This window comes from Nelumbo nucifera, chromosome 1 (assembly GCF_055504915.1).
Source record: "Nelumbo nucifera cultivar China Antique chromosome 1, China Antique-T2T, whole genome shotgun sequence".
Taxonomy (NCBI): Eukaryota; Viridiplantae; Streptophyta; class Magnoliopsida; order Proteales; family Nelumbonaceae; genus Nelumbo; species Nelumbo nucifera.
The window spans coordinates 104,980,700-104,988,399 of NC_142649.1; positions in this window are offsets into that span (position 1 = coordinate 104,980,700).

A 7,700-nucleotide genomic window follows, 5' to 3' on the forward strand; every position below is an offset into this window, starting at 1 on the left:
ATCTGCAAATATATGCTTTACCACTTCACCCATGACCTTCTGTCTTCCCCCGGTCACCATCCCCTCTCTTCCCTTTCCACCTTTACTCTTTCCCCTTTAAATCTTTTTTTTTTTTTTTCATTTTTTATACTCTTCCTTTTTATTCGACATAACACTGATATTTACATATTATCCACTCTATTTTCTTTTCTGCTTTACAGGAAGAGCCCAAGTAGGACATCTCCCATGGAATTGACTATCTGAGAATAAATCATACAAAGAAGTAGAGATTATGCGATCTACTAATCTTAGCAATCGGTGAAAAAGACAAATGATGGAATGATGTTCTTCATGAGCATGGCTGATAAAACATCCGATGAATTACAGAACAGGAATAATACAGCATTGGGACTTCTTAACAGATGTTGAAACACAGCGGATCATCAAGGGATATTCATGTAAAGATTAAGATGAGCTACATATCAAAGATTATGAAATGGAAAATTATAAAACACAGTCTGAAACTATCAGTTCACCATAGATCCAAACTTAGCTTTCGATATGAAATAAAACAGAGCAGTTACGCAGCTATGAGGATGAACATAATATTGACAAAAGCAAAATTGATAATAACGATAATGATGATAAACTAAAAATAACAGCATAATACTAACTATAATACAGAGCAAGCAACGATGATTCCTCAGCAAAAGAAATCGATAACAAAGTAACTGATCCAGGCAGCACAACCCGAAGAAATTATCAGCCAAAACGGGATTGGACAAGACGTTGTGGGGGGCTGATTTGAACTCTATCTGAGAGACCGAGCAAGCTCATATGTAGATCTCGTCGTTTGGTTGAGGGTGAAGACTTCCGGCGACAGATATCTACATATAAGGATCTTGCAACTAGGGAACGAGAGAGTGGAGATGGACCTCCGGATGCGACTCCTGCCTGATGCTAAGAGAAGGACCAATGGTTCAGGCAACAACCGCCGACTTCATTCAGTTTTGTTCTGCCGATGGAGGAACGCAGGGGATCTCTAACCGGTTCGGAGGGGACCGAGAATAGGAGGTTGAAGAGAGAAAATGATGGGGGGGGGAGAACCAAAAAACTAGGAAAATGATGAAGCCGGCTTTGGGTATGAAGGGAGAACGAGGTAGGGATGCAAGTCGTTCTAATCTGCCGCTGCGATGACAGAACAGGGGAGAATGCAAGAGGAAGGAGGAACAGAGAAAGAGGGGGTAGGGAAGAGAGAGAGAGAGAGTGAGAGGGGAGAAGAGATCCGGTGCTCTCTCATTACCGCCGTTGTATCGAGTCTTTTTTTTTTTTTTTTGGTAGCATTGTATCGAGTCTAATGGAGAAGAAGATGAACAGTGTTCTCTACAGTGATCTCTCCGAATTTCCGCCACTTTCGAATTAGGTTAAGTTTTAAAGGCAGTTTTGTAATTTTAGGGAATTTGATGGGTGTTTCCGGTCTAAGGGATCAAACCGGGGGGTCTTGGTTCGATGATGGGGTTTTTGGGTTAATGATCAAAGGGTGGAGATGGGTTCATGTACAAAGAGGGGTTTTGCATGCATATGCCAATGAGATTGGCCAAAACGGAATCTTTCTAATTACATGGGTAAACAGGGGGTATTTTTGACTAAAATTGGGTAGGGTGACGTTTTTATACCTGATGAGTTTATTGGCAATGTCATATGGGGTCAAATAGGCCTCGATTAGGCAGATTTGGAAAGGGCTTGATTTGGTCAATATAAAGGCTCGAAACAGAATCTTGGTGTAATGGAATGACAAACAAAGGTATTTTGGGCTGAAATTTTATAGGTGGGTATTCTAGAGTATCTGGGATCTTGTGGTAATGTCAGATTGGTCTAGGGAGTCGAAATCGTAAGAATTTGGGTCAATGTGATGATCCAGAACAGAATCTTAGTTTGACAAAGGGGAAAACGGGAGAATCTGGGGTTAAAACTTTATGGGAAGGTGTTTTAATGTATACGGAGTTTAATGGTGTGGTCTGATTGGCTTGGATGCATTTGGATCAAGGGAATCTAGGTTGTGGGTGTTTTATGCTAATAAGAGGGCTTAAAAGGGAATCTTTATTTGATGAGAGAGTAAACGAAGGAATTTCGATTTAAGATTTTGCCTGGGGTTTAATGGTGGTGTCTGATACGAGGATTGAAGTGTGGATAGGGATTGAGTGGGGCCATCGAATTGGTATTGAGTAAATTTTATGGTGGACTTGAGGGTTTTTTTGGATGAAATTCGGGTTCTTTGGGTTTTTTGACGTTTTGGAGTGATCAAAATGGTCTTATCGGCCATTCAAGGTAAATTGGAGTCTAGGTGATACACCGGGCAAAAATTGGGTGTTGACAGTTGAGAAATTAAAAAAAAAATGGGTAAATGCATTTACCCAAACAAGTGTTTTCCAAAAAAAAAAACTTACCCACATAATTGCATTTACCAAGTTAAATAACTTAGGCCCAAAATCAACTTGCAAGCCAGTTTTTCGACAACTTTTCAAACAAAGCCTCTACTCTTTGGCGCTTTATTTAATCTGTATATATGATTGGTGGAATAGAAGGTGAAGCAAAAGTCTAAGAAAAGATTCTACTCTTTCCTACTTTTCAACCTACCTTTTGGGCAGCATTCACAAAACATAAGAGCAATAAGGAAAAAAAAAGCATTAAAATAATTAAAGAAAGAAAACTTCGTGCTAATGAGGAGTCTATCCGATATACACGTACCTTATCTTTTCTATTTTCTTATAAACAAAGAAGGAAAGGCAGAGCTACATAGGCCCCCAAGAGTAGGCATTTAAAAGTGAAAGAAAAAGATGGCCCTAGGAGCAACCCAATGAGCAAAAATCTGCATCTTCTAAAGCAATGGAAACTCATTGATACCATGAACAAGACGTTTATTACTTTCCATCACCTTTGAGACATCAAATTCACTTAGACACATCCAGCTCACTCTTTGTGGAAGGGGGATGGGTCCCTCAAAAAAGCCTATGTGATCATCGTCCCATCCAGTGATCATACTTGGCTGGATTCTATCTTTTTGACAACTTAAGGGCTAGCTAGCCCTTGCCTTTAATGTTTTAAGGTAAACAGATGATGGGCACATGCAAAAGCTTTATATTTCTTTCTTCATGCAACAATTACAAGCATCTATCTATAACCGGAGATCAATGTTGTTGGAGTGGCCTCCATTAACCCAAATGAGTTTTATGGCATAGTAACAGAGTTTTTATCCATATGGCTACAAGCTCATGGGGTCCATCCTGTCATGTTCGTATCTTAACTATGAAGAGGGTAGTCCCTTGATTTTTAACTATCCATCCTAGAAAGATGGTTTGCTCATTTAATTATGTGTTCGTCAAATCTGTTCTTCTGCTACATGGACTCTAGCTACTGTGGCTCGGGGAGCAGGATGAGTTCAAACTGTTTTCACATTATAAATGAACTGTATAAGCCCCATATACTGAAAAATGAGAAGCATATGTTGGACACACTTTAAATCCCAAGTCCTCAGGTATCTAAAAATCTTAAGTTTTAATTTGAGATTTGACATAAATGAATTGAATTGAAGGCAAAAGGAGAGTGGGGGAGCCCTCCCCAAACCCCGATCAAACTCGACACAAGGTGCTTGAGAATTCAATGATTACGTACCTAACATCTTTTTAGGGTTTTTGATAGAGGAATCATTACCTAGATCGAGTAGACACCTATGCCTGAACCCATGTGCATTATAGATTATATCTCCAAAAGAAGAAATGATAATAAATTCAAAGACCCCCTTTTACTACTATGGGGCTAGTGACCAATAGAGGTGTAAATTGGGTCAGGCCATGGCGGTCTGGCATAGCATGGTACTACGCATGCGGGCCGTGCCAAGCTCGACATGATGGTCTGGGCCTAGGGTTTCAGGTTTACAGACTAGCATAATATGGTACAACTATATTGTCTATGGCCACGTGCCGGTACAGCACGGCACGACTATGCTGCTCATGACTCATGTGTCGGTACGGCCTATGGGCTACGCTTGGCCCACCCAGTGAATTAGTCATTGGGGGGTTTTTTAGAGAAATACCCTTCCAATAGCTATAAACAACAATATAGGGGTATTAATGTATTTTGGTTTTGGGGGGAGAAAGAATTGCCTAAATGTCCCCCCCAACAGCTAAAAAATGACTAGTTTTTAGGGTATTTTGGGCAATTGAATTATTTTTAAATCCTATAAATAGTCATATCCTCCACCATTCTCATTACACAAACAATTTTCCTAATCTCTTCTCTAGTTCTCATACTCTCTCAAGTCTCAATCTCTCATACATTCTTTGATTTTCCAATTCTTAAAAGCTCAAGTATCTCAAGTTAGCAATTTGGAAGACTTGGATTCTTGGAGTTGAAAGGCTTCAACCGTTGAAATTAAGTTGAGATTCCGAACCTGCAATCTGGGTAAGTGTAATTAAAAAAAATTGCTAATTCCTCCTGAAACCAATTCCCCAACACGTCTAATGTCGATGATATTCAATCGTATCATGGTAGTGTTAGCATTGATATGGATGTTATTGATATTGATGGAACTTCCACCCCAAGTATTGATACTATGGCAAAGAAAAAGAAGGCCACTAAGTTGATTAGCCTGGTTTGAAAAATATTTAAAGTAGAGGAGGTTTAGAGGAAGGGAAAAAGAGTTGTTTGCCAAAAATGTAGGAAAGACTTTAGCTATTGTAGCAACGGTGGTATTGGCCATTTGGGTCTCATTTACTCACCCATGAGAAAGAAGAAGAAGAGAGAAACAACACAAACACAAATTGGGTGGGGGGTTAGTACTCTTAAATATTATTAAGAAAAAATAAAGAAAGAATTAGCAAAACACATTGTACATGTTGAACAACCATTTTTGTTAGTTGAAAATACTAAAATTGAAAAATAGTTACGTAATTATGTAAATCCACAATTTAAAAAGTTTTTAGGAAATAGAGCAAGAAAACAAGAATTTAAATATTTATGTCAAAATTATTGTTTAAAATATAAACATTTTATATTAGATGTTAAACATAGATGAAATTCTACCTATGCATGCTATGCTAGAAAGTTGTATTTCTCACAAACAAATTCTTAGTGATTTTTATAATGCAAAAATGCCTATTGATATTTTATTTGAGGAAGACTATGAAATGACAATTTGTATAAGAGATTTTTTAAAACATTTTTATGATGCAACTAATGAATTATTAGGTATTTATTATCCAACTAGTTGTAATTTAGCTTATCAATTAATGATGATTAGTGATTGTTTTGCAAAATATAGAAAGAATCCATAATTTAAAAGTATTGTTGAAGTAATGGAAAATAAATTTAAAAAATATTGGGAGAACATTTCTCCTCTTTATTACTTAGCTACAATATTAAATCCTAGGAATAGGAAAGATGATTTAAATATTTTACTTGAAACATATTGTGAAAATGTGAATATTGAAATTAGAAATAAAAAGAAATTAGTAGTTTATTATTTGAAATGTATAGTTTATATGAATTTGAAGTAATAGAGAATAATAAAAATTCTACAACTTGTAGCATCTTCCACTACTGAACTCAAAGAAAAAATCTTTTTTTATTTAATACGAGGTAGAAATCCACTGCCTTGACAACAAGTTCATTTACTGAACTTAATTTTTATTTACAAGCAAATTTTTCTACTTTAGGTGATTCTTCCTTCGCCGCCATAGCACATGATCTATTAACCCCCCGATGTCTATAGTTCCATTGGAGTCTTGTTTTAGTGCAGGTACTACAGTGTGGGACAACAAGAGAAGTTGTATGAATGATGAAAGTCTAGAGATGTCCATCTGCTTTAAAAATTGGCTAGATGTTGAAGATAAATTACAAGACAAAGGAGGGCATGACACTACGGTTGATATTTCACCTGAAGCAGATGATCAAAGTCGATAACAATAGGAAAAAATGGTGAAGCCAATTTTTTTGTATACTCAATAGTTGTATAGCATTTTTTCAAATTATTGTAACTTTTGTTTTAATTTTATTTAATTTATTTGATATCTTTTAATAATATAATTTTTATTTTCAATTTGTAACTATGTTGTATTTTTTATATTTTATTAATTTATTCCATTTTCTAATTTTCATATTTCATTCATCCAACAACCATTGTATGTTTTTTATCATTCAAATTTAAATGAAATAAAATTCCTATTTTTCTTTCAATTTATTATTCACTTTGTGCTTTTGTCTCTTTGACTTCTTATTTGGTTAAGTATTTTTTCATTTCTTATTTTTTCAAATATTTCTCAAAGGAAAGTTAACTATTTTAGTTTTACTTAGAAAAGAAATAAAAACAAATAAAAAATGTCAAAAAACAAAAATACCAGTCAAGCTCAGTTTGGCCCACTCCTAAGGCCTGGCCTGTGGACCAGCCTGGTATGGCTTGCAACCCACTCGACCTAGGCCCACGGAACGACATGGCACAATATGGGCCCGTACGGGCTTGGGCCATCGGTCGTGCTAGGCCAACCCCCCAAATTATCCCTAGGGAGGGTGGCCCAATACAACCCATTTTACACCTCTAGTGACTAATGCCTCCTATACTTTAATTTGCGACAAAGACCTCTTTAAACTTTAGTCGTTAGACAAAGATCCCTTTCTATTAACTTCAAAAAAGATCCTCATGTGATTGTTTAAAGTTTTCTTAATACCCAAACTATTATTTTCTAATTTATTCATCCTTTTCTTTAATTTATGAAATCATCTTACTTTTTTACACTGTATTGTTCATTGTCTTCTCCATTGAAGTTAACTAAAATGGATATGGTAAAAAAACAGTGAATGTCTAGAGTTTTTTTTTTCTTTTTCCAGCGGTGAATGTCCCTTTTCTAATTAACTTACTAGAGATTTTTTTTTTTCTTTTTCGGTGATAATCATTGGTGAGATGACAAAAGTATTTTCCAACGAGAAGCAATGGAAGTATTTTTTGGTCAATTAGGTTTTAAGAGAAAATGGACAAAAAAAGAAAATAGAAAAAGTTTGGTGGGGTATTTTTGGTAATTTAACACCTCCTATCATCTGACTTAGTAGATAATGGGGTATTTGTTGCAATATAAAAGTTCAAGGGGTCTTATTGCAAATTAAATTATAAGGATCTTTGTCACTGACCCCATAGTGTGGGCTCTGGGAAACTCATGGCCGGCTCAAAGGAGTAGGAGTCGCCACCCATTTTTTAGAGGAAACGAGCCCTCACTTTCAAGTTTGAAAAACAGTTTACTGTCCTTGATAGTGACTCCGTTCTCCACCAAGGAAAGGCACTGAACTGAAAGGCTTTGAGTTCAAAGGATTGGGAAATGGAAGGTGTTAGGCACCCTTTCTCCAAGCTACTATAGTAGCCCACTAAGGGAGTAATTTAGGCTCAAATTCCGGTAGAAACCCACACTAACAAGATTGTCCAAAGCTCCTGAAATCTGACAAAAATGTTCCCAACTTTGCCCATAATTGATTTTAGGTGATGTTATCGAGTCTTAGGTACTAATTTTCCTAAGACCCTTGCTTCTCTACCTCTTTTTTCTCAATCCGAAAGAAGATGGGAATGCAGATTTCCTAAGATTTCAAAGCTTTAAGCAACCTGAAACTAAACTAAAAGCAAAGAGATGATGGAATGAGAGGCTTACCTCTCGTGTACGACCTTGAAACAAGCTTTCCAG